Source organism: Buceros rhinoceros, unplaced genomic scaffold (assembly GCF_000710305.1).
Source record: "Buceros rhinoceros silvestris isolate BGI_N320 unplaced genomic scaffold, ASM71030v1 scaffold6380, whole genome shotgun sequence".
Taxonomy (NCBI): domain Eukaryota; kingdom Metazoa; phylum Chordata; class Aves; order Bucerotiformes; family Bucerotidae; genus Buceros; species Buceros rhinoceros.
The window spans coordinates 26,035-36,320 of record NW_010388947.1 but is presented as its reverse complement, the minus strand read 5'-3'; the positions used below and the strand labels follow the sequence as shown (position 1 = coordinate 36,320).

At 44.7% G+C, this 10,286-nt stretch overlaps 1 protein-coding gene across 1 annotated transcript in view; it reads right to left on the bottom strand.

Moving 5' to 3' along the window:
* Positions 1–10,286, bottom strand: part of LOC104489940 (EH domain-binding protein 1-like) — a 125,705-nt gene that overhangs the window by 90,536 nt on the left and 24,883 nt on the right. The gene's annotated exons all lie outside the window — the stretch shown is intronic.

Here is a 10,286-nt window from a genome sequence, read left to right as displayed (position 1 = left end):
ATAAATATGGGGCTTTTTCCAAGCTCAACGTAATCCATTTTGTGATGATGCAAGACAAATGACGGAGGGATGCTGATGCACGAGAGACTGCTGAGGAGCAGTGGTGTTACTAGAAATCTCTGCAAGTTTTATCAGGAAGGAACGTGTCACCTATTTACTGTTAAATGAAGCAAATTCACTCATCTTTTTTCTTTTTAAATTCTAGAGCATCACTTGTTGTAGTTTTATACTCCTTCTAACACATCGAGGCAGTAAGCCCCTGCTGCTGTGTACGGTAAAGCGGCACGTACTCCAGGTGCTAGGTTCAGCTCTAACAGCCCCATCACAGGAGCCTGCTGCTTCAGGAGCCCTCTTGCATTCAGCTGTGGTTTCTCTGGAGCCTGCAGCATCACAGGTACCTTCGGTGGCCTCCCTCTTCCTCCACTCCCTCAGCCCTCACAAAGCAGGGGTCTGCAGATTCACTGCAGCTGACAGTAACAGCTAAGGCTGCAGCAACACGGAGTGGAAGGACAAAGGGAGAGGCAGAGGGGTTGGGAAGAGAGATCACACAGAGGAAAAGGGAAGCAGGATCCAGCCTGCACGGCCCCAAGAGAAGAGAGCCCTACCTGCTTCCACAGCTACACGTGCACGGAATGCTCACTGCCATCCCGTTACTTTTTTTTTTTTCTTAACATTGCCAGCTCCCCTGTGGTTTTATCACAAGTTTTTCTATCTTTGCTGTTCTGCTCCCAAAGATGCCTAATTAGAGTACACATTTCAGCAGGTGTCTATGCTTTGTGCTTGCGGAGTAAACGTAAGTAACACAACTTGGGGACATCCGAAGAAAGGGATTTTGAAAAGGAGCAACTTCAAAGAACCCTGCTATTTTTAACTCCACAAATGTCAGCCTAATCTCGTTATTCTAAAGCAGGCCTGGGTGAATTTCTGAATAACTGGGCAAACAACACTCTTCAGAGCTTTACTCCACAAGCGTGTTTTGTAGGAAAAGATGTTTTGTGAGCAGCAAAACTCACCTCAGTAGCTGCCATCCCTACCGCAGCCACTGGAGCTCTGTCTTGTGCCTCCCTTCCACAGGACCCGCAGTCCCCCCACTGCTCTCAGCCCGCCTGACGGGGATATTCAGCAGGCACAAGGGAGCGATCCAGAGCCAGGCACACACCTGCCAGCCAGCCTGTCCTCGTGTAACATCTAGCAAGAGAAATGGACTTCTCCACAGAGGCACTCCATCCTCTTTCCAGATACTAATTTTCACAAAACTAAGAGGAGCTCAGCTCACGGCACGTCTGAAACCTGCTCTTTCCTCCTGCTTTTGGCCAATACTGACAATTACGTCAGACTTGTGACGCCCAAGGTCCAAGCAGTGACAGCCTGCTCAGCCGAGGATGGCTTGTTCCATTTACGAAACAAACTAGAAAGCATTCACTGGTGCAGGCAAAGCTTTCCTTCAAGCCCTTTATCAGCACTGCCTCCCACCAGGAGAGGAAGCGAGACACAATAAACACATACACGGATGCACATGATTTTCTGTCACTGTGACAGGCATGACACTGGAAGCAACAACCAGGAGACAAGCTCCAGCTAATGAGCTTTTAAAGCAAAGCTGTTCTGTGATCAGCTGAATGTTATTAAATCCTACTTTGGCTTTGAAAAATAAACACCGTACCACACAAACAGCATGACAGAAAAGAGTAACATCGAAACTACATCTGAGTTGTTGGGAAGGAGAAAAGGAAAAGGGAAAGCAGAGGCGGGGAAAAAACACAGAGGAAGGGCTAATGACAATAATAATTTAAAATTAACATGGAGAGTGCTATTCTCACACAGTATATCTCATATCAGGGACTTCTGTGCTGCGGCTTCTTGGAGTTGTATCTGGCCTATACCAAAAAACCTTTTCAATTTCCAAATTATAAGCCTTGACTTTGATATATAAGCTGGATCAGGCCACCTCTGCAGAACTGCCAACACTTCCAACCAGGGGATTGCTGTCAGGGCTCAGCCAAGGTTAGGTGCTGTGTCTGTACAGTATGTTTCCAGCCTAATCCTCACCTCTAACCTGATTTCCCTCTGGGTTGTGCCTTTTAGACCCACTTTTTCCTTATCTACTACTAGTCTTCACTAGCCATTTCCCTTTGGTCCTGAAGCCAAGGCAAGAGAAGCGACCACAAGCAGCGGTTTCTTCACCCACAGCTCTCCCCTTGCCAGACTCCTCTCCTAAATCCACGGAATGTGAGCCATAGCCTGGAAAGAGGAACAGAAATGCTCTGTTGCATTTCAAGGAGAAACACAACTCCTCCCTGTTTCTGCCAGTGGAAAATGAGGAGACGACGTAGCACGAAAGCTCTTTTCAATCAGGAAACAGGATCTACAGGAGGGGTTGCTGAAATACCCTGTAAATAGAGCCAAGCCATGAATGACACTGTCCAACCTACGGCATCGCTCTGGCACAAATCTGATGACTGTTAGAGGAAGAAAGCTGTTTAAGAAGGGACATGGAGGTGAGCCTACTGAGTTGCACCAGCACTGCAGGCTACCCAGTTTTGACACCTTTCCCTGGTTTTCTCTCTAAAACACCCACAGTTACAACACAGACAGCTGGCTTTGCAATCTACCACATACGATGCTGTGAACATCACAACTGTTCTGCTGTGCTTAAACCGGAAAGACCAACTCGATACCTCTGCAGCTTTGGCCTCTGGATCCAATGAGAAGGGAAGAATCTTTAAAAATAGATTGAAATCAGCAACTTAGAGGACCAGATACTGTAGTGCCCAGCATTCCATGCAATAATGCTCGTACAACACAAAGAGCTTACAAATTCTACTCAAAATTGGTGAAACACTCCTGAAAATACTGAATCTATTGTCAAGCAGGCATCAATAGTCTCAAACACAGAGAGAGTGCTCTGATGTTTGTGCGAATTCTCAGTGTTCTGTAATACCTAAGCTATTACTGGCAAGGCACAGTCTCTTCATTCTTGGTGCATGCCCAGTGTTTGACTGTGTGAAAAAGGAGCTCACACACCTCTCACCTCATGCACAGGCTAGAAAAACTCAGTTCTTATTCTCCAGCAGTTTCTGCTGGGGAGCACAGAGCGGGCTTGCCTTAATCATAAAAGCAACATTTCCCAGCATTGCTGAAACTCTTGTACCAAATGGTGAACCATGACAGAAGACTATAAAGCAGCTCTGTCTAGTTCAACACAGAGCAGATCAGGAATTGAGCAAAAGATGGGACCAGCTCACTCGAGGGCTGCCTTTGGTACACCACCTTCCTTCTAACTACCCACCAGGGGCTGACCTTCATCCCATAAAACCGCCTCCCGCTCCGCAGGCAAACTTGGACCATGGCAATTAACAGAGGTGCTGGAGAAGGTGATGACACTGCACAGCTTTCCAAAACACAAATACATTTCCGCAAACTCCAGTAATTTTAGAAACACTGTTAATTTCTGAAGCACTCTCCTCCAATCTGAGAAACAGTTACTACCAATTCTCTGCAACATAAAGTGTACAAACACTTACAAATCCAGTGTCATCCTCTTACAGGAAGGAGGAAGAGGCTGCAAAAATAAAAAACCCTATCAAACCTACAGCAGAATTTTTCAGCCAATTTGGGGGGGGCATACACACAACCTGATATAAACCTTCCCCTACAGTCACTGCTTAGCTGTCTGGATTATCGAATAGTCAACAGAACAATCTTTTAAATCTGAATACAAAGACGAAGTGGAAGACAGTCCCAAATCAGGAACTTTGGTTTCAAACAGGAAGTTAATTAATGCCCCCACCAGCTATTCATCACTTCATCATGAAGACAACAAGGCAAGCGCCCACAGATCAGCTAACTACGGCACATGATGGAAGTCACTTCCCCAGCCCTTGGATGTAGATTTCACGACCTGACACATATGCCACTCCTATCATGTCCAACTCTGCTTCCTGCTGCTTACAGTTGTCTTTTTCTCCACAAAAATCTCTTTCCTGACTTTCCAAAACCAAAATATTACAGTATTTCAAAAGCCTACCCTTCCAGAGACTTTATATCACACGTCTGCTTTCTCCCTTCTTCACTACCATGTTGTCTCATCCCACCTCTGTTGTGCAGGATAATTGCAGGTTACTTTCCTGTAAGATCCCAGAGTTGAACATAATACTTTAAGCCTGCTGGAAATTACGGAACAGTTTATATTTATGAATCAAAAATAAGTTCCTATAGCCAAGCCCTCAATATTGTGTTCTCAAAACAAAAGTCAGAAACAAACCTACCGTTATTCCCCACCTGCAGCCCCACAACTGGCTTTGTCGTGAGCCAGCAAGCTGCTGCTTTTCTTTCCCTGAGAAAATTTTTGCCAACTGCCTATGATCAGACCAGCTCTGCTACTTGTCTCTGTGACAGGCTGTTCAGGGCACAAGAACAAAGCAGGAGCCCAACCGGCTCCAGGAGTGCTTAGGGCAGTTCAGCTTGTAAGGATAATCCCTCCTCTTCAGTGTTATCCAGGCAGAACACTTAGACAAGAAGAGAAAAAAAATTAATGAGTAACTCGAAGAGGAGGAGCTGACATTAAGCAGGCAGCTGTTTCAGCTGGTGCCTCCATGCCAGCAGTGTGGCTTATGAAGACCAAGCACTGCTCTGATTTGCTCTGTGATGAGTCCCACCACATCATCCGGGGACAGCCAGAGGTCAGTATGATCCAGCTCGATCAGGCCTACTAGGAAAGGAATGGAATGGGAAAAGCTGCCCATTCCCCCACACCACAAGGAACCTCAACTAGCGGTTTGTGGGTGGCAGTTTCTTCTTCTGTACCATAACTCTGTATCACAAAGGAAGGAGACAAATTAAAGACCGTACTCCAGACTACAGCTTGCATCCCCGTGACCATCTTGAAATCACTGTGCTTGACCCTCCAGTTCTGGGCACCAGAACAACGCTCCTGTCACACTGCTGCCCTGGGATGCAGTCCAAAAAACCCAGCATGGACGAAAGAAGAAAGTTCAAAGCCTGGGAAACACCAGCAGCCTTCGTTCAACCCATCGCTGTCAGTGTCGAGAGAGAGCTGACGAGGAAACAAGGAGATTCCCACACGTCTTCTGATGAAGGTCTTCAATTCATCAGCACGCGCAGGTGTTACAGCTGTAATTACGCATCCATGTACTTCTGCTAAAGAGCTACAGAAAGACTGCTAAGCTTGGAAAATGAGTGAAACCTCATCTTCACTATGAAACAGATTCTCTAGCACTGGACTGGCTGTTCGAGCCTAACTTCACACACACACACACATTCATGACTTATTCCTTAAAGAAATGATTCATGCTATTTCTTTCCTCATATCTTGCCTTATTCACTGCCCACAATAGATGATGCTAAGATAGAGAGGCTTCCTTCTCAGTGGTTTGACCTTATCTATTGGGCTTCTTACTTAAAAAAAAAAAAAGAAAGAAAGTGAGAACTGAATACAGAGTTATTTGTCTTGTCATTTTCTGGGACGCCCCTCACTACATCTCAGAATGTCAGCAATATTTAGCTTTACAGGATCCCTTCAAAAAGGCATGGTATTATGGCCCCAAATTTACAAGCAGCAAGAGCAGCCAGTTTCCACTAACTTGGCATTGCTTAAATCAGCAACGACCTGATTTTAGAGGGATTAAGCATGAAACGACTTTTTGTTTTGTCTTCCAAAGCAGACATTTTTACTTCAACTACAATGATGGCTGCTCAACACTGCTGCAAGTCAGTCCCCATGGCCCAGACACCCACAAAATGGAAAGCTATATCACACTGAGCTTTAATACTCCAGCCAGCCTCGGTCAGGACTCTGTAGCTGAGGATGGGACAGAACTGAACTCTGCAAGGCAGCATCTAACCGCATAACAGTGAGGCAGCCTTTTCTGTTCGTGTCCTCTATCTTCTTTAACAAACACCCTCTAACTTCTTTATGGATTAAGCAGTTTTGCTCACCACTCGCTCCTCACGTTCTCCCTAACCACTGTCCACTTAATGAGGTAGCGATGCTGTAAGAAAACAATTTGCAAATGCCTTGCTGAAGACTGTATCATCCGCCTAAAACAGTACACACCGACAACCAGAACGACTCATCCTAACTTCGACCGCCTACGTTTGCAATCCAATATGACTTAGTGACTCTACTAAGAAACCAAGAAGCCCCGGGAGTTCCATTACTGAACTGCGCTGGTCCCAGGCAGTCATCGGCATGTCAGTCACAACATGCCTTTGTAATGCCGGCCCGCGAAGGAGCTGGTAGTGACAGGCAGGGCTGGCACTCGGCAATGAAATAGCCAGAAAAGGCAACGGATTGCCACGAGCAGCAAAGCAGATGACCCCACTGCTGCTTTATTGACAGCATATCCTTGAAAAAAGGCTGGGTGGGCTGCTGGTGCGGACAGCAAGGGATCACTTTTACTCCTCACATATAGATCCTTTTCACCCTCTGTCACTCTGCTTCTCTTAGCTCTGCTCTCACTGTCCTTTCAAGTCCTTTCCCTGTTCCCGACATTGTTCCTTCTCCTCTATGTTTAAACAGCTTTTGATAAACCTGAGGAGAAGTGCTCAAATGACAGGCAAGGCACCTTCACTTTCTTTCAGCTTTGATATAAAAAGGATCTTTGAAGAATAATTCTGCCAGGCTCTCAGAAACAAGTGCAAATTTGATTCTTCAGAGGTGTATAATTTGACCATAAGCCTGTATGTCTACACAGGGATAGCAGAAATTACCTCCTTGACATCACAGCAACATGTCTTTTCAAATTGAAATTTTTTTGTTCAAAGCCTGGAAACACCAGAGCATCTCAGTGAAATGAAGGTAAACATATTTACAGCACATTTTCCCCTTGTTTTACACTAGAACAAAGACATTCCTCCCCTGCTCAAAAATAAAAAAGGCAAGCCCCAAAACCCAGGACCTGAAAACCTGGGAGCAACATGCCAGTGTGCCCGGGAACTGAAGAGGAAGAGTTAAGCAAGTCCACTGCTACAAGTTACACCTTCTGTAAACTATGGATGCTGATAAGCATCCAAATGAGGCTTGAAGAGCTGTGGCAAGCCCCACCTACCTGATTTTGAAGGAAGGCAACATTTGCACCAGCAGAGAGGCAACTTCCCAAGCTGAAAGTTCATTTTAGTTCTAGGATCGCCCAGTAATTCTGCCAAATACAGCAAGACTGTAAGTCACCATTTCTGTAAAGTCCTGGCGCACACGATGAAGCTGCCCAGCCATACAGAGCCATCTTGTCTCGACATGTCTCTTGAAAAGCATCGACCTAAGACTTGCCCAGAGAGAGGAGATCCTGGAATAGAGCTGTAAGTAACTTAAATCCGCATTAAGGTCCATGACTGCTGGATACACTTATGGTCCTGTACCCATCCATCCACCAGACTGCTGTTTCAGCACACATCCATAGCACCATCACACCATCTTCCTCGTTGCACCACATTTTTTGATGACATAGCTCTTGTCCTTTCCCAGTACAAGAGAGACACAGAGCCGGAGAGAGTCCAGCAAAGGGCCATGAAAATGTGTAAGGGACTGGATTATCTCTCATAGGAGGAAAAACTGAGAAAGATGGGACTGTTCGGCCTGGAGAGAAGGCGGCTCTGGACGATCTTAAAGATGTATATAAATACCTGAACAGAAGGCGCAAAGAAGACAGAGACAGGCTCTCCTCAGCGATGCACAGTGACAGCACAAGAGGCAGTGGGCACGGTGAGACAGGAGGTTCCTTCTGAACATCAGGAAACACTTTTTCACCATGAGGGTGGCTGAGCATTGGCACAAGTTGCCCTGAGAGCATCCATCTTTGGAGATATTCAAAAACTGTCTGGACATAGCTCTGGGCAACCACCTCTGGTGTTCCTGATTAAGCAGAAGGGCTGGACGAGGTGACCTCCAGAGGTCTCTTCCAACCTCAACCATTCTGTGACCCCGTGAACTAGCACAGGGACATCTCTCATTACCCCTAATGATCTGAAAAGTTCAGAAAAAAGATCATAACCCTCAAAGTCTTTACAGTAAGCTAACAGTAAGTTAAGACCTCATCCCTTCTCCTCCTCTATTCTCAAATAAGCTGAAAAACATAGAAAATATTAATGCTTTGTACTCCCTGAGTCCAGTGTTCATCAAAAATAAAATAAGAGAAAATATTCATTTGACTTGCTTCCAAGAAAGCAATTAGATCAAACAAATAATGTTGAATAAAGTATTTTACTGGCAGGATGACTAAGACATCAAGGACTTTATTGATCTACAGTCTTGGACCCAAACAGCTAAAATCATATCAACTACCTAAGCTTTAAAATTAACTCTATCCTGTGTCCAGCCCTCAGGGCTACTCAGCTTCTTCCAAAGCACCTTTGTGGGATGTCATTAAGCACGAACAAATTTAGTTTGCAAAAGACTTTTCTGAGTCTCAGGTAAACCCGTCAGTTTATGCAAAAGTTGCTTCTTCTGCCTGGTGACCAAAATAGAAGAAACTCATGGGAGGACATATCCTGGAACTTTAAGGCCCAGCTGAGTAAACTTCAAGCCCAAAAAGCCATTGGAGCCTATGGCATCATGCCTATAACAGCACAGGAGGAAACCCGTCACTGCACAAAGCCCTGCTCGACTTTTGTTAGGGCTTCTATTTCTGAACATATTCTGAATCTCAACTAACCAGTCATTCGTGGACAAGTACCTTGCTTTTCACTAAGCTTCTTAGGGTTACAATGCGTCTGTGAGCATTGAATTTACTGTTCTAGATTACCTTTTCTCCCTCTGTTCTGCAGAAATTAAACAAAAATAAAAAGTTATCACAGGGTGTTGTGGTTTAAGTCCAGCCAGGCAGCAACAAAGCAACCACGCAGCTGCTCGCTCACTCCTAAAACCTCCCAAAACCTCGAAAGTCTCTCCTGAGTAGGGTACAAAATGGTATATCACATTTTCTAAACATTTAAGTTCTTCCATTTAAGTTCTTCAACATGTAATTATTTTGAGGTATCTTCTCTACTGTGGGTGCCCTCTCTCCACCACCCCAGAGTTCTTGGTAGTATCATTTTGAGTTATGTGCATACACCAAAAAAATGGAGGTTAACAGACCAAGTCTATTTAAAGAATTATTAAAACGCTGAGTTCCAAAACTTCCCCTCTGAACAAGTCCACCTGCCATAAGCCCAACCAACCCTCATTCGCTTTGCCCTTCGCAAGCTTCTGGACAAACCAGGGACAACCCTACACCAGAGGACACAGGGCAACAGAAGAAATCCTACAATACAACCAGCATTCAAAGGTCCTGCCTGCCGGCTGTAAACGAAATAGGCTCCCCAACTCCCTAGGCAACAACAACTGATAGGACTGACAAAAGATTTTACTCTTCTTAGTCGATACCATACAAGACATTGTCGTATTAGACGCTGCAGAGGTTTAGAAATGCTTGCCATTTGTTTCAATCTCAGTACATACAGAGAGTGATGTAGGGTTCTTTTGAGCTTAATTTTCTGTGGAAAACAAGCCACACACCCAGACTGTCTCTCCTTTCCCTTCACCCCAGACCCAAAGGAGGCTCCGCAGAGGGTAACTCCATCTTACTGTCTGAGCAGTAAAATTCAGCAGTCTAGACAAACGGAGCACCATTAACAAAGAGACAGTAATCTCATAAAGCTTTCAGATGTCTTAGTGCAGGAATAAAAACAAGGTGAAGCTCACATAAGAGAGGGTTACTCTGCTTACAAACTTCTACACACCAAAAAACCCCAGCCCCATACAAGACAACCTTTACGAATGCCCAAATACTGGACAGACTTCACTTGGAGCTCCCCTTTGATCCAACCACCGAGTCATTAGCCAGAAAACACAAACTCACAGGCTTCCTCACAGGGTTTGTGGAATTAAAATGTTAAAATTCAATTCAGAGGTGCTCTAATGGGCTGAAAGCTCCTGCTTTTACTCTGACTTGTAGTATTTTCCAGTTGTGAATAAGCCTTTTCAGAATTTTTCTTCCCACTGCAGGGATGTCAGATTCTTTAACTTAATTTTTTTTTTAAATTATGTTTAATAGACTTCTAGTAGCGAAACAAATTCCCCTTTCTAATTACGTCTACCAGTTAATAACTGAAATTGAACTGATGATGATACAGTTCTGCAGAACAAATAACCAAAGCTGAAATCAGAGTTAAATGTTTCCATAAATTAACACTGACATCAACAGCAGTTTATGCTGAACTTTATTAATAAACTGAGTTTAAACTTTCTCATTTATTTGTCTGCTGCCCACACTCAAGAAACCAGTCCCTCA